Source organism: Echinops telfairi, unplaced genomic scaffold, assembly GCF_000313985.2.
Source record: "Echinops telfairi isolate 266 unplaced genomic scaffold, ASM31398v2 ScPeMD7_7467;HRSCAF=8505_0, whole genome shotgun sequence".
NCBI classification, from domain to species: Eukaryota; Metazoa; Chordata; class Mammalia; order Afrosoricida; family Tenrecidae; genus Echinops; species Echinops telfairi.
The window spans coordinates 12,262,532-12,286,897 of record NW_022111367.1 but is presented as its reverse complement, the minus strand read 5'-3'; the positions used below and the strand labels follow the sequence as shown (position 1 = coordinate 12,286,897).

Sequence of the window (24,366 nt, the reverse complement as noted above, 5' to 3'; positions counted from 1 at the left end):
ACAGACCCCCTGGGCCTGAGGTGGGAGCCCGTGAAGCTGGAGGAGGGCCTCGGTCATGAGCTCATTGAGCAGATGAGCCAAGGGATGCAGGACTGGGTGGAGGTCATTCAGAAGGCCAATGGCCAGATGGAGACTCAGACAGACCCCCTGGGCCTGAGGTGGGAGCCCGTGAGGCTGGGCAGGGCCTATGGCACACAGCACCTAAGACCAACAAGCCCACAAGGGAGCCAGATTCACCTTGTGTTATTGGCAAACCGCCCTTTCCCCTTGGTAGGTGACATACACTTTCTTTGCACCGTGCTGCCAAACATTTGATGGGCATTCCAAGGACTGTGGTTAGAAGGGAAACCTGAAGCGCTGCATTGCTTCGCTCCCAATTCAGACAAGGAATGGGCTCGGGGTTGTTTTACGGTGTTTGCCTATAGCTACCTTCGGGAATAGGCTACCCTTGTATTACCCAGAACAAACATTTTTCTTTCACATTTCACAAATTCCATAGTTTATTTGGCTTATCAAGTGAATGATTTTTTTAAAAAAAGAGCATCTACTTTCAAATGCAGGTACACATATAAGGGGGCTTCAGAAAAATCATAGAAAAATACATTATTTTTTCATTCCAGTTTTTCTCAAACTTTTTGTTGCCAACTTATTTGTACTTTGGCATGAAGGTCAGCACTGAACCTCCTTACAGCTCTCCTGGTAGCAAACTTCAGGTACCCCAAAGTTCCACGTCCAATCATTCTTTACATGACTGTTTATTATGACATGTTTGGAGCTTAAGGTGAGGCAAGATCACCTTGGATTCTGGTTTGGAATCCTGATTCCTGAGTAAGAGCTCAAACTGTTTATTCAAATGATCAGTGGTGGGTTCCAAGAATGAACCGTTTTAATTATTTCCCTAAAAAGCATAAGAAGACAGATCAAAGTCCAAAAGTTACTGCTGGCTTACAGAATTTAGAAACTTTGGGAGTATGCCATCTACTGATAAACTTTCTTATACTTACTTTCTTATTTCTACAAATGAGATAAATAATAAAAAGAAAACAGATTGGTCAGTAACTGTTCCCAATTTCTAGTTGCCCTTACCCAAATGTGATTGACTTGACTTTGTAGAAATTCTAGGTGTCTTCTGGAAGGGTTTAATTATTATGTGATTTGGGGAAATGAAGCAACCAAAATGCTAGAAATAAACCTTCATCCAGGGAACAAGCTAAGGACCTGCCATGTTTTTGAGAATAGTTTATAGAGATGGGTGCAGAAGGCCAAATATGAAAGTCCTGCAATCAAGTTTCACTTAACATCTGCTGGAAGGTCAAGAAACCCACTCAAGGATAACGTTTTTATTTGTTTATTATTATTACTGCTTGTTTTTGAAAGCCAAAACCAGAGGATGGGGGACCAATAAGTACTGTATTACAGTATATGACTTGCAATTCAGCAATGATGTATTAATCCAATAACAGTATTACTTGCAATTCAGTAAAACAAAAATATTAAGAGGCGTTTATCAAGGGGAGATGATTATGGAGAGATATCAAGGGGAAATGATTATGGAAAACAGTTGAGTAACAAGGACAGATAAATGGATTTAAGTATATAGTTCTTAATCTTATTAATTTAATTATGTATTAAATGTAATGGATATTATTATATTCTCCCAGTTCTAATGTTCAATGGTGTTTCAAGTTCCCATGAGCCCTTGTATTTTAATGTTTAGACTACTAATAGAAATAGTTTTCATAATAGCAAGAAAATTTGTGAACTATTTTGAGATCTGATTTTATGGACAGTAATAGAATAGGTGGCTCTCGTGTTATGATTTGAATTTGGAGATAAAGACAAAGTCTTAGAAAACTGACGTTGATATCAGGCTGGGGCATGAGGGACCCAGTGAAATTCTCATTTGCTCATCAGGTTGGAAACTGAAAGAAGACAGCCTTTGGTGTTAACAGTGGAAAGAAAATAGCTCAGTGACCTGGCGAGGGTCAGAAGGATAAGAAGGAGTGTCTGGGGGTTCTAGAATCACATACCTACAGAGGCTGGAGGACACAGCCAGTGATGGGAAGTCTAAATATTAGGGGAAGTGGGTTCTTAAGGCTGAGAGCTTCATCCTGGACATAGATAGCCCTAACTACAATGAAAAAGAAGTAGCAAGACCTGAAAGCAGAGGTATCTTTGAGTTGCCTTTGTGCTTGCAAAGGCACGGGTGAACAAAGCCCTCAATTGTGAGGACGGCATCGGCCAGGTAGCGTTTCCTTCTGTTGGGCCTAGAGCGGCGATGAGGCGGAATAGTCTTGGGGGCACAAAACTATAGTAGGGGGAAAGGCAAAACACCTTCCTAGGTCCTTTTATGGGAGAAAAGAAATGAACTTTGTAATAAATATGTAGCCTCGGAATATGTAGAGTCACAAAAGGTTCCAAGAACAGTGAAGAGGGATAGGGTTTCCCTTCAATCCTTAGTCCCTTGAAGAGAGTTAAACAAATTTTTTTTAAAAGAACAAAAGATAGGAACTGGAAATACAGTGAACCCAGGACAGATGAGCCCCCCCCCACCCCCACCAGTGGAGAGAGTGGCAATGGCGGGAGGGTGGAGGGAGGGTGACAGAGAAAGGGGGAACAGATGACAAGGTCTGCATATGGCCTCCTCCCTGGGGGATGGACAGCAGAGAAGTGGGTGAGGGAGACCTTGGATGGGGTAAGATATGATAAAATAATAATAATTTATAAATTATGAGGGGGAGGGGAGAGGGGGGAGCAGGGAGTGAGGGGAAAAATGAGCTGACACCAAGGGCTCAAGTGGAAAGCGGGTGTTGTGAGAATGATGAAGTCAACATATGTACTAGTGTGCTGGACACAAATGACGTATGTACAGATTGTGATGAGTTGCATGAACCCCTAATAAAATGATTATTTAATTTTCTAAAAAAGAACAAAATAAAGAAATATCTTAAACTCTAGAGAGATGGATGCTTGGTGCTTTCAGAACTGAAAAATCAAACCTCTCTAGTTGAGAATGTAAGCACAAAATACAGAATTACATGGAAATGCACTCCCAAGAAAATCCAATTAAATATCTGCCTGCCTTCCCCCTTTTGTTTTGAACTTAGCACATTCAAAGGAAGCAAAGAAGCCAAGCATGTAATATCCTAGACACATTTAAGGGATCGATTCGATCTCTGATAACAACCTGCTTTGGGTTCAGAACATATTAATTTAACCAAGCCTTCCATCTCAAGGTTGCTGTTTTTTATAAAACTGGCAGGTATTTCAGAACTTTTCCTCAGTGCTTATATACATATGTAGATTTCCTGGAGGGGGGGATGTTGATTACAGTACCCCAAATTAATTGTCCCATTCAGAGCCCTAATTACAAGTTAATTGCTCTAATCTGACAGCATTGGCCCAGATGGGTAAATCAGAAGGCAGACATTTCAACAACCTTAAATTAGCTGGGTGGGTTTCCCAGATCTCTGAGACATCCCAGCACTCCAGTGCTTTGCACTTTGATGCTGTACTAACAAAACAGCCCTGTTGATTTTAGGAAAAATAAATAAAAAAGGTAATTGGAAGCAGTCAGACACTTCTGTGTGATTTAAACTTCTCAGGGGCAGCGGCAAGCGGTGGGATGAAAACAACCACTAAAGCCAATTACCAGGCCACCCACTGTGGGGTGACAATCTAAGAGCACTAGCACGAGGCCCAGATGGACCATCGCTGCTCGTGGAGGAAGACTGTGAGCAGGCTGGAGAGGAGGATGGCCGAGAGGACCAGGGATTTGCTACCCAGAAGAAAAATCACGCTGCTGTCCTCCTGGCGGGGAGGAGGAGTCTGGATGCAGCAAGAAGCGGAGTGAGTCGGTTATGTATTGAGGAAATGGAACTGCTGAAGACACGGTCCGTTTTCTCAGGGGGTTATAACCCAGTGGATCCACTGATGAGTAATTTGACCGTTCAAATACAGTTTGATGACGTAGAAGAATGAATGCCTTTGAATTCTCTGTTGGTGAAGGTTATGTTATGTATGCCGTTTGATTGTCAGAAGAAGGACCAGATCTTCTTGGGGAGAAATAAACCTGGAAGGTCCTTGGAAGCAAGGACAGGGAAACTAGCACTCCCTTGCCCTGCGCATGTTCTCAGGGGTGGAGTCTCTAGAGGAGGCCATCCCACTTAGTAAGGTGGCTGGTGGTATCAGGTGCTGTGGAGTCACTTCTGACGCAGTGACCTGATGTCCGCCAGAAGGAGGCACTGCCGGGTCCTGCAGCATCCTCACCACTGTGCCGATGCTCGAGCCCCTTGCTGCAGCCACGGTGTTGACTCAGCTTCTTCAAGGCCTGCCTTCTTTTTTTTTTTTTTTACTGCCCCTCTCTTTTACCAAATATGAGATCCTTCTCCAGGAACTGAGCTCTCCTGACAACACGCCAGGCTGAGGGTCGTCTCAGAAGAGGAAGACTTGTAAGACAGATTGATACCGTGCCCACAACAGCAGGCTCTGACCTAAGAATGATTGGGAGAGGGACACACGATTCATGCGGCGATGTTTTGTTCTGTTGTCCGTAGCGTTGCTATGAGTCAGAACTGATTCAATGACACATGATAGCAACAGCATGATAAGCAGGGGAATGGAGTCCCTGCTGACACAATCAGTTCAGTGCCCAAAGGTTGGTGGTTGAAAGCCATCCAGAGGCACTTTGGAGGTCAGGCCTGGTAGTGATGATGAAATGCACGGCCAACATCTAGTCTGAATCTCTCAAGATCCGACCTGACCACCTTGCAGCTCTTGGTCGCTTAGACTTACATGTAGGAATATAGACTAATGTGAATAAGACCTTTCATTCCCACCAAAGCAAATATCTGGTCTACCCTGTCTTTTACATACCACCGCCCACCCACTGCTGTAGCGCTAATACCAGTTCATAGTGACTCTCTAAGACAGAGTAAACGTGACCCATAAACCTTTCAAGAGTGTAAATCTTGGGGGGAGCGGGAGGGAGGGGGAAAATGAGGACCTAATGTCGGGGGCTTAAGTGGAGAGGAAATGTTTTGAGAATGATGAAGGCAATGAATGTACAAATGCGCTTTACACAATTGATGTATTTATGGATTGTGATAAGAGTTGTATGAGCCCCTAATAAAATGATTTTTAAAAAAGAATGTAATTCTTTACAAAAGCAGACATATTATTCTTCCACGGAGCAGCTGATGGGATTGAACCGCTAACCTTTCCACTAGCAACCAAGCACTTTAACCACAGCAATTCCTAAAAGTGTCCAAAGAGCTAAAAATATTGTCAGAACAATGGCTGTGAGTTCAACAGAAGCAGAAAGGGTTTTTTCAAAGATGAACATAAAGTGTTCTGCAAACAGAAGTCACCTGTTTCTAATGTATCAAACAATTACTGTATAATTGGCTACCTCTAAAGGAATGGGATTCTCCTCTTGCAGCCAAAAGATGGTTAAGGATAAATCACACAGACAATGGTGCTAGGATTAAAGTGAAGAAATTGCAAGTAAGGGTGCCAATCAAGAAACAATAAGGAATTATCATCAATACCATTCCTAAATTTTTGGTCAGGTATTATTTAATATATATTCATTAATATTTAAAAACTCTTATAATATAATCTATTTTTGTGTACCTTTTTATTATTTATTAACTGTATGAAATAATAAACAACCTTTCAGAATATATATTTTTACACATAAAAGGGCCATTATGAAAAAAAGGGGGGTGTCATTGTGGCAGCAAACTGGTTGTTCAATTATTTGAATCTCACCACTGCAGAGAAATAATGAAATAATTTATATAAACAGAAGTTTTGCTTTGAGCTGCTAACTGAAAGGTTAGCAGTTCAAACCCACATGCTGCTCTGAGGGAGACCAGTGGGGCTCTTTCCTCTTACAGACCTACCACCTCAGAAACCGACTTCTCCTCTGTCCTCTCGGGTCACTGTGTGTTTACGTCTATTTCACAGCTGTGAGTTTTGAGTTTATAACAACAATCAATTAATAGTTAATAAAGGCTTCAAGATTCCTCGACTTCTTCAGAAAGTGATTTGTGTTTGTATCACATAGAGAAAAAGATCACCAACATGTGTATCTGAAAGACCAACCTCCAAGTCCTGCAGAGTTACTTACAAAGCGTGTCCCTTTGGGAAGATTTCTTAAATTCTGAAATCTACAGTTCCAGGGAAGTAGATGTCCCATGATGGTTCATAATTAAGTTTGATCATGTGGAAAAGAGACTATGTAGCTAGTTATTCTTAGTTCCCGAAGATTTACTACCTTCTTAGAAACTGCAGCATTAAAACAATATTCATGGATTACCACTCCCTCCCTTTTGTAATCATTTAATCTTTGAGTCTATATCACAATCAGATACTCTCTAGACACTGAGAATACAGTGGGGGGAAAATAAGAAAAGAAATAAAGCAGAAATCTAAGTTTTTAAAACTTATAAACTAGTAAGAAAAGTGAAAATTAAGCCAGCTAACAGAATATACACATTCTTCTCACTTATTGACTAACCCTTTACCTGACATTTCATATTTGAATAGATTTTAAATTTATTATCTTGCTATTTCAGTAATGTTTTCAATGTTGGCAGTAACGAAGGCCAGCATGCAAGGCAAGGTGAACATTGGCTGTGATGGTTCAAGTTAAGAGTCGACTTACCTGGGCCATGATGCTCAGTGGTTGGGCAGTTACTTAACAATGTAATTTTCCAGTTTTGTGACGATATAGTCACCCTCCATTTTATGTTCTCGCGTGCTCACCCTGTATGTTCACATAATTCCCTGTAAAAACACTGTGGAGGCACATGCGTCAACTCCTCTGGCTTGCCACGAAGCCGAGGTGACCTGTGCCTTCAACCTCCATCCTTTTGAACTGTTCGGAAACAAACACTTCCACCCGCAGCACGCTACTTCTGTGCTGGATTTGATCATTAGTTTCAACGGCCACACAGAACTCGCAGACAAAACTCCTTATCATGGGAATTTATTAGGGAAGTTAAAAAGTTATCACAAGTCAGGATCAGGAAACAGTAAGGGTATAGTCATTGGTGACAGCACCACCTCTTGTCAGTCAGTAGCCAAGTCTCAATCCAATGCTTAGCCTCTCAGCTGCATGATCCCTTGGCTTATTTTTTCATGGACCCAGAAGCCAAGCTGCTGTTCTGCCTCGTAGTCTGATAGCCTCAGCATTACTCCTTGGCTCTACCTCATGGTTTTCTAGTCTCTGCCTCTGGTCTCAGCCTCCACCACTTCAGAAAGAGTTTTAAACGCTCCCCACTGGCTTTTCTGAGGGTCCTGGGGTTTCTCTTGGTGCTTCCAAGGGGGACTGTCTGAGCCAGAGCTACGGGGGCTCCAGCAGGGAAATCAGTGCCACGGAACGGCAGGTGGGGTGGCCTGTCTGTATTTACGGAGCAGGCGGCCTCCTTATTCAGAGAGCCTCTCTTCAGTCTGTGTGATGCCTGCTGACCTCACTGGCTGCACGGTAGCTGCCCTGGCCCTGGGAAACAGGCTGAGGCCGGTAGCAGGAAGTGCTGCCTGCGCCCCCATCTCCACCCAAGGAGGCCGTGTGCAGTAACCTCCCTGCTCCTGTGTGTGTGCGCGTGTGTAACTTATTGGGTGGGGACGCCTGCAACGCTGTTGGAATGGACGCTTTGCTTTCATTGTTCTGATAAAGACTTTGGCAGACCGATTTTTACTTCGATTGTATCCCTGCTGGCACATGCAGGGCACTCAGCCCCCTGCCATCTGCCTGGGTTTCTGGCCCACCCTTCCGTCACCCCTGTCCCAAGTGGCCTTTCAGACTGGCACATGCTCCATCTTAGGTGGGCCTGGTTCTGGACTCTGGTGAGACTGCACCTCTCCCTGCTGAGGGCTAGGTTTTTAATCCCACAGTTAGGGCATATGTGCACACTGTAAACATGAATGTGTAAATAAATGCAGTACCCTTCCGAAAAAGGATGTCTCTTATACACAGAGGAACGGCTTGGCTAGAGTTGTTTATGTTTTACAGCAGACAATATCCCCAATGAAATGGTGGTTCCTTGGTGCACACGCTCTAAGATGAATACAGTCCACCTTACTTCGGTCCATGAGCGTAGGAGAGGTTCCCCCACAATGAGATAATGACCACAGACAGCTCAGACAACAGCAGCTCTGACCCCAGCACACTGCCGTCTGGTCGAATTCCGACTCCCGGTGACCCTACAGGACAGAGCAGGAGACCCCTGGCAGGTTTCTGAGATTGTGCGTCTCTATTAGATTAGGGAGCCTCAGCTTCTGTGGAGCCACTGGTGGTTTTGAACTGCTGACCTCGCTCATGGAACCCGCTACTCTAGAGGCTAGAAGTTATAAAACATCACAAGAAGTTAAGTGATTGGCTACATCTCTGACTTGGTCTTTGACACCAAATGATGTTGATAAGAGAGGAGAGGATGTGTGTGTGTGTGTATATACTATCTATATATATAGATAGATATATACACACATACACATCTATATGATACTTGAGTATAAACCGACATGAAGATCAGCCAAGGCACCTAATTTTACCACAATAATTACATTAAAAATGTGCTGAAAAACTTGGCTTATACACGAGTATATGTAACATATATTACAACCCCCCACCCCCTCCCAACATAAAAAAAACCTAGGAAGGTTCTCTCTGGTCACAGTGAATCTTTTCCTAAATTCAGTTTCACTTGAACCTTGTTTTTTGTGATGGCCGATTTAAAAGGACAGTGCGACTGTGAGGGAAAAATGTCTCAGAATCTGTTGTGATGTTGAGCACAGAGCTTACAAGGACAGTGCTACAAGTGGTTTTCTAGTTTCCAAATGAGAAATAAGTGGTTTAGTCATTTCAAAAAGGGTGAAATGTTGATTAATGACAAACCTCATTCCAGATGTCCATCAACTTCCCGAACAGATGAAAATGTCAGCTCATAGTGAACTTGGAGTTAGTTCCACCAGGTCAGACTGTTAATCAAGCTTTCTATTTAGAGGTTCTGAAAAGATTGCCGAGAAGTATGAGACAAAAATGGACTGATTTGTGGCAGATGGGGGGACCAGTTTTGCCACCATGACAATGTACCTGCTCACACAGCCATCTCAGTGTGCCACTTTTTGGCAAAAAACAGCATGCCTCTCTTGCCCCATGTACCTGACCCACCGGATGTCACTGCATCAAATTCTTTTTGTTTCCACGAAAGCAGAGGGACATGAAAGGGCATAAATTTGATGACATAGAAGAGATTAAGAAAAAAATGAGGGAGGTGCTCTCAGCTATCCGAACAGATGAGAGTGAACACTGTCTCCAAGAATGAAATCACAGATGTAGCAAATGTATTAAGTGTAATGGAGAATACTTTAAAGATGATAAGGTTGTTTTGTTAAAAAACAATTTAAATGCATAGCTTTGAATCTGTTTTTTTGGGGGGATACACACGCACACAATCTAGGCAGTGATAGTGCTTTAAAGGAAATAGAGTAGAATAAGATAATGACAAGATTTATGTGTGGGTGGCTCTATTTTAGATTAGAGCACCAAGCCTAAATAAAATGTGAGGAGAGCGAGCGAGCCCAGGGAAGACTGAGCAGAGAGACCTGCAGAGCGCACAGCAAGGCAAGGTTCAGTGCAACAAGTCTGGCAAATGCGAGCCGCAGTAAGATGGCAAACACACGTGGCTGCAGTGTCACCACCAAGCACACATCCGTCTGTGAGGGGTAGAGGAAAGTTTGTTGGTTTTTTGTTTGTTTGCCTTTCCTAACGGGGTTAGGAAGTTATTAAACATTATAGAACAAGGTGGTAACATCATCTATTGTAGTAGAAAATTAGAGAATTAGCACCAAGCTCTCTTGGCACATGTTGGGCTGCTAATAGCAAGGTCTGCAGTTCAATACCACCAGTGACTTCATTGGAGAAATATGAGGCTGTCTATTCCTATAAAACTTTGCAGTCTTAGAAACCCATGGGGTGGTGGTAACTCACAAAGACTTACAGTCTCAGAAATAGTTCTATCTGGTCCTATAGGGTTGCGGTGAGTCAACCCTGACTCAATGGCAGTGAGTTTATCTCTTGGGTCTATTCTAAAGATTTATCGTCTAGGGGCGATGCTAAGGAGAATTCTGCTCTGTCTTTAGGGGTTGATAGGAACGCAGATTGGCTGTATGACAGTGAGTATCAACCATTTGATCCCAAAAGGTCACAGCCATTGAAAACCCTACAGTGTTCAGTTTGACTGTCAAACACATCGGGTTGTCATGATTCACAATGAACTCAGTAGCAACTGGATGGCTCTCCCCCTTAAACAGTAGGGATTGCACACTGTCTTTGTGTCCTTCCAGATGTAGAAGCTGCTGCTTAGGGAGATTTAGTGTTTCATTCAGTTAATAAGTAACTGGACCAAAATATGAACACAGATACACCAGCCTCCACAGTCTCTACTTTCATGATCGTACTAGAAAACCACAGAGGTGTTTCAAAGTATTAAATATATATTTTTACCGAGATAATACTACTTGCATATGCATATTATTTGAGAAATATGTCGTTCATGGAGTTAATCCAGTGCTCCTACATCAGTTCATTTTCTAGCACTAATTTCAAGGAGCTCTGTTGGCATAGTGGTTATGAATTGGGCTGTGATCTGCAAGTCAGCCCTTCTAAACAACCAGCTGCTCTCTACTCCCATGAACAGTTAGAGTCTCGGGAACTCCTGGGGGCAGTTTTACCTATCGGGCCTATAGGGCCTCTGTGAGTCTGCCTGGACGAGATGCCAGTGAGTTTTGAGCATTAATTTCTGTTTTTCTAAACATTAGTTTCTCCTTTCTTTAAATATCAGAAGCAAATCAACTTATCATTAGACCCGATTAAATAAATTAACAATTAAATGGATATTAAATAAGCATATTAAATTAATAATAGTGACAACCATATGTCAGGGGAATGTTCAGAGAAGCAGGTTAAACCCAAAGTGTTTGGATTTTCAGATCAGATATATAAAAATCCATTGATTTACTTATATGCTTTTTATGTGGTGTTTTTTTCCCTTGTGAGAAACAGACTTCAAATTTTAATTTAGTTTACGTACTTTTTTTATCTGAGAAATATTGTTGAGTCGCATTTTCCCTTCCATTACTATTTCTCTGGAAGTTTTGTTAGTCACTGAAATTGACTGAAACGAGAGGAGAACATCTCTAAGGCTTTGAGAATTCTGTTTGCTTGTGCTGTTCGATTGTAGTCAAAGTGTTCTGATTTCTAAATCAGAAGGGACTTGCAGTGTTGATAAAATATATAAATGTAAATTACACTGGCTGTGTGATTTTTGGTCCCAGATGTAATATCTGTTTCTGTCAAAGGATTCTTTAAATATGATCTCAATACAGGGGTGGTGGGTAGCTGTAGCAAAGAGGGACCGCAGGATCAGGGGTCAAGAGGACACGGAGAAGATGAGTCTTTGACATCTCCTCTGGCTCTATTAACCATTTATTCTTATTAATTGACAGTGCTCACCAGCAATGGAGTAGAATGAATAATCCCATCAGAAAAAAACAAAATGAGAATAGTTTCTCTGGAGTCAATTTTGCCTCAGAACAACCTGAGGCATGACAGAGCAGAACTCTGACCTGGAAGGTTGTCAGTGGGTTAGTCTCAAAGCAGATCACAGCCGGCTAGTCTGAGGTGTCCTTGGGTACCTTTGAACCTACAGACTTTTCTTAGCAGCCAATATGTTAATTGTTCACCCTGTATAAGGACTTCAATCCTTATACCTATTGGGCATGTGTATGAGGACAGAAATATTCACAGTTGGTCTCGGACAATTGGAAAGAGACAAAAGATATATTTATTTAACAAACTATAATCTATTTGTAACTATTCCAAACTTGTATGCACACATATATAAGAATATTCAGAACCATTACCCAAATTTATAGTTTATCCTATAAATACAAAAAAAAAGTTCATCTAGACCAGTGGTTCTCAACCTGTGGGTCACGACCCCTTTGGGGGTCAAATGATCCTTTCACATGGGTCACCTAAGACCATCAGAAAACACAGATTTCCAATGGTCTTAGGAACTGAGACACTACTCTATCCGTCGCCAGGTGGATCCGCCCACATGCAGATACGCCCACATACGAGTACCCAGCGTGAAGACTGTGACCCATGCTTCAAGACAAAATTTCATTTATTTGTAATTAGAAATAAATATTTCACAATATAAAATTACATATTGTGTTTTGATTAATCACTATGCTTTAATTATGTTCAATTTGTAACAATGAAAATACATCCTGCACATCCGATATTTACATTATGATTCATAACAGTAGCAAAATGACAGTTATGAAGTAGCAATGAAAATAATATTATAGTCGAGGGGGTCACCGGAACATGAGGAACTGTATTAAAGGGTCATGACATTAGGGACGTTGAGAAGCATAGACCAAAAGAATCAGGTTTCATAAATGGGACCAATCTTGACCAGGGCTTTGAGGATGATTAGTATTTGGTCAGAACTGGAGAGAGGAAGAAGAGATTTACAATTGGTGCAAAAAAGCACAGGAAAAAGCAAGACACAGAAGCCAATGAGCATTCTCCTCTGGGCAAGTCAGTCAGCCAGCCAGCATGGCTACCTTAGAGAGGCTGCCTAGTGGAAGGGTGCGGAAGAGCTTTGGGTAGGTGAGGGTTAGTTGTTGGAAGTTTAGACTTGTTTTAATAGGTGAAAGGAGTCCTGGAGACACCGTGGGTTAAGCCTCGAACTGCTAATCCATCAGCTGCTGCACAGAGAACGATGAAGCATCTGCTTCCCTAAAGACTTACAGCTCCACAGGCACGCTTATGCAGCAGTTCTCCTCTGTCCTAAGAATTGGATGAGTTGAAGTCCAACATACAGTTTAGTGAAAATAGCGATGAAAGGGGAGTGATAGTCACTGAACATGTGTATAGTATTAGTAAAAGATGGCTGTTAGTTGGGTTGACTAGAGAAACAAATCCAGAGACACTCATATATAAGTAAGAGAGAACTTTATATCAAGAAGTAATTATGCATCAATAAAACATCTCAGCCCAGTCCAGATCAAATTCAATATTAGCCCATAAGTCTGACATTAGCCCATGAATTCCTCCTTAGACTCACGCAGCACATGCAGTGACACTGAATGCAGGAATCACACAGGCCAGTGAGTGGAAAGTCCTGTGGGTCCAATGGCAGTGGACGTTTCCCCAGGGCTCTGGCTGTCATCAGCGTGGCTCCATGTGACTTGTCAATGAGAATGTGAAACAGACAGTGTGTCCCGCCTCCAGGGAGGAAGAGAGGAAGTCCCAGAATCCCCAGTAGAAGGCCAAGCCCACAAGGAGGGATCACCAGGCTGTGATCTGATTGACAGGCTAGACTCCTCCCCTTCATTCTTATTTATCCAAGTGACATGATATTGTGTAACTACCACAGTGGTTGATAGACTCGTGTAGCTGATGCTAATAAGTATCATGAAGGGGGGGGGGGCGATTTCAAAGGAACAGTCAACAAAATTTAACTAGGTGAATACTGACCTATGGATATTTTTGTTCATTGTTAGCAGCAGTTGAGCCAGCTCACAGTTTGGCAACTCTGTTTGCAATTGAGGAAAAGTTCCCCTAACTCAGCATTCTCCATGATCACTGGCATGCCCCAGTCCATTATGCTTGTGCACTCTGAGTCTTCAACATCCCACTCATTCATTGCCCCTGGGTCAATTCCAACTCATAGTGATCCTACAGCATGGGATAGCACTACTCCAGAGGGCTTCCAAGCCTGTAAATTTTGAGCAACCACCCTGCCTTTCTCCTCCGGACTAGCTGGCAGGGACGGACTGCTGATATTTTGATTAGCTGCCCAACACTTATCTGCCTGTGCCACCTGTGCACCTGGCCTTCCCACCCAGGAGCTCCTTTTCCAGTGTGATGGCCTATGATGTTTGGTTTTCAGAAGATCCCCAGGCAGTCCCTCCTCATCTGTGTTAGTCCGACAGCTCCCCTGAAACCGGACCACCATTGTGACCCTGCTGGCATTTTAAATGCGGGTGGCTTCACTGCCAGTGTCACAACACCATGCAATCCACCAGAGTAGTCTCTGACTGTAGGCAGAGAATTCCTACCTTACGCACAATTGAGAGAATAACATGTTGCAACCACTTCTAAAGTTAATCATCCGGCACCTTAAACTGTCTTTTGCCTGATGTACCAGAAGAGGAATCATAGACGAAAAGAAGCACCAAGTTACCCTCACAAAGTAGCTCAAGGATACACTTCCCTTCATGCATCTCATCATCATTTCATGAACTATCGCGCATAGATACATTCCCCACTAGAGTATGAAAGGGAATTTTAGGTTTTGAGGAAGTTAAAAAATCTCTCTCTCTAACCTTGACATTACAGTCATTTTATTTTCATTTCAAAACTTTCTCCTGCACATAGCAGATGATTAATGTAATTGAAAGAGATTTGAATCCTAGATGTTTGTGCATTTGAGATCCCAAAGGCTTCCCTCAGGGAACCGTTCACATTGCAGTGAAAGACGTAGGGGAGGGCATATCAAAGCCAGCAAAGAGACACAGTCAGATTCAGATGTCAAACCTGGCTCTTTGGTGACAGCCCTGGAGTGTAACATGGCTCGGCAAGGTCCCACATCAATTCCTGAATTTTGCCAATTATGATATTACAAAGACTGCCTAACGAAGCCTGGCATCTTAACTAACGGCTGCGGTTAATGACTGTCCCTCTTTTGTTCGCGAGAAGCAGAACAAATTCTCTTTTGAGGACAGCAGATTTCCACTGACTCGAGAGAAATCGCGGTAGAATAAATAGAAGAAAAAGCACAAAACAACATCATCATCGACAACAAAATGTGCTGTAGAGCTGACGCCCACTCCGAGTCCCCATATCCACGTCTCAGCAGAACTAGTCTCCACGGTTTAAGTGACCGGTTTTCAGAAGGAGCTCGCCAATCCTGGCTTCGGGGATTCTTTGGGGCGGACTCACATCAGCAACCTTTGGGTTGATAGTGAAGCTTGTGAACACAGTCACGTTGCCTAGGGATTCTGTTTAGTAGGCAAGGGCCTGTGAAAGAATAGGGCCTTCAATGAAATTAGAGGGTCTGAGATCTTAGATGAAGTTAGAGAGTAGGGGTCCTAGATGAAGAGATAAGATAAAAAACAAGGAACCAGGTTTGCACGGTTATGTTTTCAAGTGGTCAGAACAGTGGAGGAACGCTACATGAATACTTACAGAAATAAAAATACCATCTGACATGTTTGACGGGCCTAATGGTATCATCGGTTCAGCTTGTTCCTTTGCTTAAAGTGAGGTGTTGAAATCAGTGACTCATGAAGAAACCAATGTATACTTTTTTTTTTGGTCTTTACTTTCTCTTTGAGTTTGCCACCTTGCCAGAGCATTCTGCAAAGAAGGGCTGGACACACACACTTCCCCAGGAAGGATTCAGACTCATCTAAATACTCTGAAAGATTGAAGCTGGCCTGGCCATTGCCAGATTGGGGAAGAAAGTTGAGCTTGCTGTTTCCTTAGCAGCCACTGTCACGTGGCTTCCACAACTCACTGCCATTGAGTTCATTCTGACTCATAGTGACCCTATAAGTCAGGGTAGAATGGCCTCTGTGGGTTTCTGAGACTCTAAATCGTTACGGGAATATAAAGCCTCATCTTCCTCCCCTGGAGTGGCCAGTGGTCTTGAACTGCTGACCTTCCTTGTAGCTGCCCAACAAGTAAGCTGCTATGCCACCAGGGCTCCTTGATTGACCTTTAACGACAGTTATTTCAGCAGGAAGCAGTGGTGTGATTTTGGAGGCTTTGGCTAGCACTAGATTTACCAGTGGGATCCAGACATATCGCTTTAAAACACATTGGATGTGATTCAATCAGCCTGAGTGAGTGTGGCCTTTGTTCAATGCCCTCTCCTCTCCTCTATCTACGCTGACTGTATGGGGAGCCTTCTGCATTTTTAAGGGATCAGCTTGAAAGGAGGCTTTTTCCAACTGAGATCTGAAACTGATCTGAATAAAGTGAGAGAGGATTTACTGCTTTCTCCCCGACCCGAGTGTGCAGTGCCTGAATGGCAAGCTTCCGATGGAAACACACTGATTATGATCTATGTGCTAGCTGCACACTGCCCTTGAGAAACACATCCTAATAATTATGGCTGCGAGTAAAGATGGCTGTAATAACACCAAGCAATTTTCATTTTGGTGTTTCACAGAACTGCTACCTTTCCACAGCACAGTTCTAAAATTTAATATCTTCCTGTTCTGGCTGATTAAACAACGAATGCTGTTAAATAACACGCTTTCACTCAGGGAGAGGTGACGCAGACAGAGAACTGCCCTCTGATATTCCCACTCATCGCGATGGGAGCCTGGAAAGCCTGAGCTGTTTGCTGGGGGTTTCTGTGCCGGTTCCATCTCTATTAATGGAATTGCTAAGTGGGGCCTGTGAATAATGCAATGGAATTGCAGGAGGTAGTCCCTGTTGGCTGGATGGGTTTTTAATTTCAGAAAGTTGTATTAAGTTTCATGAATTTTCCTTCATCTTTGCCATCCGACATATTTTACAGTTACCCTTAGAAATGTAGCTTTTCTAATTTGCAATTTCAAGTTGATAATTGGTAGCAATGAGTACTTTTAAAGAGTAAAATGCTGTCCCTCTTTGGCTCAGTAACTGCTAATGTCAAATGAAAACCCACAAGGACGTCAAAAGGAATGCAGTCCTCTTTGCCTTTCTATTTCATTTAGCATAAGAAGCCTTGCTAATACCACGAGGTAAGTGCTACTAACCTCAAGGTTGGAGGTTCAAATGCACCAGCCACTACTCAGGCGAAAATTGAGGCTATTTGTTCCTATAAGGATTTCTAACCTTTGAGACCTTGCATAGTGTCACTGTGAGTTAGAGTGGACCCAGTGGAAGTGGTGTGGTGTTTTGGCTGAGTTTCAGGACAGTCTCAGGGCAATTTCCCTTTATCCTCGGTGCTCTCTTCCTCCAGTGAGATGTCCACTCCTGACTATACTTAGCTGCCTAAACCCAGAGAAATAACTCCAATTGCATCTGTTTTCTTTCCTAAAATCTGTTGCTTAAATGGAAACTGCTTGGCAGCCCTAACCCCTTCTCCCTCCCCTCTCAGCCTCGCAGAATTTCTCAGTTCTTCACAAGAGTATGTTTTCTCCTTATGGAGAATTTGATATAGTTCCATTTTTAAAAATAGAAGCTATTTAAATGGGAAAAGCTTTCCCTTCTATCATCTTTGAGCCAAGTGTTTTTCTCAAAACATACATTCTGTTTTTTCTAGCAGAGGAGCTGGCATCTAAATGGATCTAAGCTTCCCTAAATCTCTGAGTTTCTGTGGGTTACTGCAAGTAATGACCCGGTTCCTATGGGGTCAACATGAAGCTATAGCAATTAAGGAACTAGCCTGTAGAACTTTGAGGGTTATGTAGACGAGACAGACAAACAGATAGAGAGATGGATGGTATTGTTAAGTGTGATCAAGTTGGTTCTGACTTAGGAACCCTAATGTAGAAACACTGCCCTGTCTTGAGCCATCCTCATGGTGGTTATTACGTTTGCGCCCATTGCTGCAGCCTGGGCTCAGTCTGCCTTGTGTTGGTGTAGGGTCTTGCTCTTTTGCCTTGGTGCTGCCATTGGGTCAATCCACTTTTTCTGGGTCTTGCTTTTTTCAACGCCCCTCTGGTTTAGTAAGGATGGCATTCTTCACCAGGGACAGGCTTCTCCTGATAACATGCCCAAAGTACATAGATAGATGATAGATAGATAGATAGATAGATAGATAGATAGATAGATAGATAGACAGACAGACAGACAGACAGACAGACAGACAGACAGACAACATAATTTTGAATCCACATTCTACCATCTCCAACATACTAGTTCTTCCTTTTGGTTTATGGTCATCTGCAAATTTGGTTAAACCTTGCTCACCTTTATCACTTGTGAAAATTCCCTTAAACGGTTAGTGTAAAATAGAGAGGATACGTGTAACACAAATCACAGATCAGATTTCCTATTAGCTCAGTGACCTTGAGCAGATAACCTCCTCTCTCAAAGCACCTGATTACTCACCTGTGAAATGAAGCAACGGGGCTAGAGAATTTCTTAGGGACTTCCCTCCATTAAAGATTTGATGACCTAATCAACCTCAATAAAACAAATGCAATTAAAAGGAAATTGTACATATAGTGCAATACATTTTAGAATTTTATTCTGAGTTTAAAAATTCTTTTCTGCTGGGTGCTAAAAGAAGGCAATAAATAGTCTGTTATTTGGAGTCTCCAAGGTATAGAAAAATTAACTCTGATTTTATAAGAAGTACCCCTCTTAGGCATCTGTAGACATTTGCCTTATAAAAAGGAATCTTTCATTTTCTAATGTTAATGTTAGTTTATTGTTGAAGCTTGTGCATTGTTAGGGTTTTGTTCCCCACCCCCCACCTTAATATGGTCTCATTAACTCCTATAATATATCTGCCTTATGAGACCCATTGTAGTTCTAATATGTTGTACACTTTACTGCTGTCAATGTCTTAAACTTACCAATTAGAGAGAATTCAAATTTAATTACTAGGAAACTTCATTCACATTCTGCTAAGGACAAATGGGAAGTAATTATAGAAACCAAAGCTTTACTAATCTTCAGAGAAAAGAGAAAGAAAATAAAGAGAGGAGAGAGAGAGAGAGCCCCATCCCAAAGTGAATAATCTCTTCTCCAAGTTCTGCCCTGGTAGCAAAGGTTAATGCTTCAGGATGCATATCTATGTAAAACAATTTCAGAAATATTTTATTTCTACATTATGAGAGGTCTTTGAATTAATTATATGAAAATGTGGTGGCTTAACCTGTTAGTCTGACTTCTAGAATATACATTCAGAAAATTTTTTTCTGGCATTTTTCATTTTCTTAGGCCCTTAACATCGTTTGACTCTAGCTACTGTTTGCCTCTGGTCTAAGCAGCTTTCCCAGTGTCCTTGTCAATACAACAACGAGTGCCTCACCATAGTTCAATGACACCCTGTCCTTTCTTGTGGATTTGTATGGATACTATCTGTGAGCATACAAGTGTGTGTGTGTGTGTGTGTGTGTGTGAGTTTCTTATTTACTTTATTTTGTTTTAACATTTCACAAAAAAATTGCAAATAGCATCTGTTGCATATCATCGTTTTATACATGCAAAGGCAAGATAGTATACATACACAAGAGTCTGACTGTTTATTGTCAAGTTGGTATCCTTTAAGCCATGTATATATATATTTAAAATTATTCCCAGGTGTTTTTTTGGTGGGGGGGGGGGGGGGGGGGAGGTTAAAGGCAAATTCGTAAAATTCTTATGCACATACACAAAGCACAAGTTAAACCACTTTCAGAAACTTTCACCTAAAAAATGTTTGTCAGACCATTCTCAATCCAGCAGAGAATCGGGCTTTGTTGTTGCTGCTGCTGTTCCATGCAATCAAGTGAGTTCTAATTTCCTGGTTAGAATTCTGTGCGCAACAGGATGAATCACTGTCAGGTGCCCGCTTCTTCCACACAACTGTCCTTATGTTTGACCGGTCGCTGCAGCCACTGTGACAAGCTCTCTCCTTCTGGGTAGTCCTCTTTCTCCCTGATCATCCGCTTTACGAAGCATGATCCCCTTTGCCTGGGGCTGCTCTCTCCAGATAATATATCCAAAGCATGGGAGATGATATTTTGCCATCCTCAATGCTAGGAGCACTTAGGTCGTATTTCTTCCAGCTCATGATTTTTCCCTCCTGTCAGCCTGCCTAAGGTACTTTCAGTATTCTTTGCCAACACCAAAATCCAAATACATCAAATTTTCCATGTTCTTCATTCCATTTTCATTTGCAGATGAGGTGACTGAAAATACCAAGGACTGGGTCAGGTGCACCTTCGTCTTCAAAGTGATGTCCTTGCTCTTCAACACTTTAAGACAGTCTTGTACAGGCTACATGTGCTAAATTGAGGACCAAACATATCTATGCCAACAGCTCTGATTGAGTAAAAACCCAAGTATTTGGTTTGGTTTAATGTCCCAAACTCTTAATAATTATTTCAGTGGTGCTTCCTTGAACGTGTTCTAAGTATTCATTTTGGTGGCAATGGAAGCCATTTCTTTTAGGAAAATTAACACAACACTAATCGCCAGAAGGTGGAAGCTATATAAATCCCAAATGCCCCACCTCTGCAAACTGCTGTCCCACGTTATTACCTCTGGCATCAACCACTAGCTTCTCTCTTTACATTCCAGAGCTCTGCAATTTGTAGCAATGGACACTCAGAATTCACAAGGTAAAGGAAAATGACTCACATTTTATGGATCCAAAATCAAACACACTTCCATTGACTTGCTTCAGACTCACAGCAACCCTACAGGACAGGGTAGAGTTTCTGAGACAGTAAATCTTCATGGGAGCAGAAAGCCTCATCTTTCTCCCAGTGGGCGACTGGTAGTTTCAAAGTTATGACCTTGTTGGTAGCAGCCCGATGTAATCCACTCCAACACCGGAGCTCCTCTTGTTGATGCTGGTAAATACCAAATCCCAAATGCAGACTTCTGTCTGGAGGCTTACCTCATCCCCACGGCAGCGGAAGCTGATGGAATCAGGTCAGTTGACAGACTGCACCTCAAGTTGCAAGGACAAGAGACTGAGCGAGAAAGACAAACCAGATGCAGAGTCCAAGAGCTGCTCTCCACTCCTAGCTTACCTTGCTTGCTGGTAAGGAGATCCCACCACACACTTTTGAGATGCCTCACCTTCTACCCACCAAGATGGCAATCACCATGGCTTCTGTTCCCAAGCACTAACAACGGAACCCTACTATGGTCCTCCTCTCCTCTCTCTTGCCCAGATCCGTCAAGAAAAGGTCATCTGATAGGAGTTACAGAGGTGAAGGCTAGCGGAGTCATAAGTAATTCATGATGCTACGGTGGCATGTAGTAAAATTGGTGCACCTATACGTATATAATCATCGTTCGCTACTGCATTTATCCTGAAGTTTAGCCTACTCATTATGAGAAAGCTTCTCTCACATCAAGGGTCAGGAAAGGAACAACAATAAAAAAGATTAATTTCTTGCATTAAATAACCAGTGCTTTACAACATATTAAATTCACCTTTTTATCGTGCATTTTATTAGCCTTAGCGAATTTGCATCCTTATTACTCATGGCTATTGAGTCAATGCTTACTCATAGCATCCCCTTGGGGTTTTCTGAGACTGCAACTGTTTCTGGACTCGGAAAACCCTGTCCTTAAACTCTCTTGGAATTTAGAGGTAGAATGCTCACAGCACTGTTACTGAAATATACTACCAACTGAAGACCTGTAGATACTTCAGTTTATACATCCATCAGTTTCTCTCCAGCAACAATAGCACATCATTTGATGCTTTCAAAATAGAGATGTTAGGTATGAGTATCCATACTTCTTTGAACAAAACATCTATTAGATGCATAGATATGGCTATGTATTTATGCATCTCTAAGAAAACTCTAGGGAGCCCTCCTGATGTAGTGGGTTACTTGTGGGGCTACTAGCTGAAAGGTCAGTGGTTTAAACCCATCAGTCGCTCTGAGTGGGCAAGATGAAGTGTTCTGCTCCCTTACAGGTTAATAGCTCCAGAAACCCATAGGGCCACTCTACTCTCTCTAGTAGGTTGGCTGTGTGTCAGGATCGAGTCCATAGCAGCAAGGTTGCTTTCGTTTTAGAAGCAACCTCTAAAATCCTTTATATTAAGTAACCTAACATTTCTGTATAATATATTGATAGTTTGGAAATACTATTCAAGCACTATTACTCTGATATGCATGTGATTTTAAGACTAGGTCTGTTTATTACTGTTTGTTGTATATTTTCCCCAGTGAGTCCCTTTGGAGTCAGCCCTTGGTCACTCTGATTGCAGACATCATGCCCAGCCTTGCACTGCACTATATCTTTGAGTACTAGGAATTGTGGGGGTCATCAATGCAACACATTTTATCCCTGTTCTCAGAATCAATCATTTGGCTTTGTAGCTAAGTACCAGTCTTGCTATCTCACAATTATAATAATCCACTTTAGCTTTTTTATCTGTTAATTTGGAATTTTAGGCTCCTCATTGCAATAATAATTACTAAGTGGTCTATCCTTTCCTTTCTTGTACTATAGTTATAAAACTTCATCTATGAAAGCCATTAGATGAACATGTTCAGTCTTACTAAAAATTTAAGTACACTCATGACTAAGGGTAAGCAATAGGACTAACACCACGATTTTAGGCTAATTTTAAAAATTCTAATATTTATTTGATCATTTGTTATTGCTTGTTGTTTGGTCATAAGTAAAATTTAGCCTGTCGTATATTATCCACAGCTTTGTTTCATTACATATTAATTATAAAATAATAGTTCATATTCTAGTGAAGATATAGCTATGGGCCTTTATATTAAGGTTATATATCTTACCTGGATGATGAGCTATTGTTTGGTTTGGGTAACGGTGGGTTTGTTTGAGTTTATATTCTTTGACAGGCATATATTGTCAGGAGATAGAGATACAAATATACAACAAAGCTAAGGAAATTACTAACATCACGGATTCTGAATATCAACATACATTAGCCTACAGCTAATGGTTTGAACAAAGGTATGATAATTCATACTTTTCAAACTGTTCATAAGTGACTCTGCTAATTTAAGAAAATTCACAGTGCTCAAAATGTTGAGAGAATTGTACTGGTTAAAAAAATTTATTCCTAATACTTCATGTGGCTATGTATCAACTTGTTATGTTTGACACAGTATTTGGGAGTGGAATTTTTAAATGAGTTTTGGTCCTTAAATTTATAAATATATGTATAGTCAGAAATGTCCCTGCTGACATCAAATACTTACATGTTCTTTCTTTTATGATTTCCTTTTATGACAGTTTTAGAACAGAAGTGCTAAATTAGGTAAACAATAAAACATAAAGAAGGAAATTAGAAAAAATATTCTAGGTTGTCAAGAATATATGTTAAACTCTTTATCCCAAGTCAAATCATTTGACATGACATTATTTATTTGGCTAAACCCATAGGAAACTGCAAAACCAAGAGAGACACTTAATATAAATTTTGGACTTTAATTCAAAATAATAAATCAATACTGGTTCATCAGTTGTGCAAGTGTATGGTAACACTCCAAGAAAAAATAGACACTTTCTGTATAATATTTCTATCAACCTAAAATTATTCCAAGAAATCAAGGCTATTAAAATGTGAAAAGCGTATCAGTTATTTTTTTAAAATAGATAAATTCTTGTTCACAAATTAAACATTTGTTTTTACAAATGTTTTATAGCAATATAACTATTTAGAACAGAATACATATGGTAACAAAATAATTTTTTTTTATTCTGGAGAGATCTGCCTCAATGGAGGTAAATTATCATTACCATTATTATGGTAATAATAGTTTTGTGATAGTTTTTAATATCTCACCTTTTTATTTCTGCCACCCTGCGAGGACTAGCCCTGCCGCTTCCGCCTCTGGATCCACCACTGTCCTTAAGTCAATGAAATGTTGCTGCCTTTCTCACCAGATCTAATTTCAGCGTCCCCATCCGCCCCACACTGCGTTCCATGATTCCCTTGTTAGAGGGAAATACTGCAGAAACGGGTAGCCGAGATCCAGGGAATGTTAGCATACATTTAGAACACACTTTGGGATTTTATTTGGATTATCAATTTAGTGCCTTTGGGGATTTGTTTAGCCTTCTTTAGTTCAGCATATTTACTTCTAGGAAAGCCTTGCTCTAAACCAGTCCTTTTCCACCCGGGCTGCACTTCAGACGTCCTGGGGAGCTTTAAGAGAACACTTATGACCTAGTATCATCCAAGACCAATTAAATCCGATTCTCTGCGGGCTGGGCTTCTGGCATCAGTATTTAAAACAGCTCTCACGGGAGACTTTCAGAAGCAGCGAGGGTGGCCAAACATTGCTCTCTATAAAATAATGAGCAGCTCACTTATGAATATTAATGATGGGATGTATTAATTCATCATCACATGGATGACTTAACATCTCTCTTGAATTTTGTACTGTAGTTTGGGGGAATGTTGACAGAGATTTTGCAATCTCTCTAATATAACAGCAATCTCCTTATTTCTTTGGTTGCTCGCTGCCATTTGCTCTTCCTTGCCTGTCTTTTTTTTTTTTTTTTAAAATTTTTTTAGGGGCTCAAACAAATGTTATCCCAATCCATACACACATCAATTGTGTAAAGCGCATTTGTACATCGTTTCTCAAAACATTTTCTCTCCATTTAAACCCCCGACA

At 41.4% G+C, this 24,366-nt stretch overlaps 1 protein-coding gene across 4 annotated transcripts in view; it reads left to right on the top strand.

The window, feature by feature from the left end:
• FGF14 (fibroblast growth factor 14) overlaps positions 1-24,366 on the top strand; it is a 780,497-nt gene that overhangs the window by 682,313 nt on the left and 73,818 nt on the right. The window lies entirely within an intron of this gene.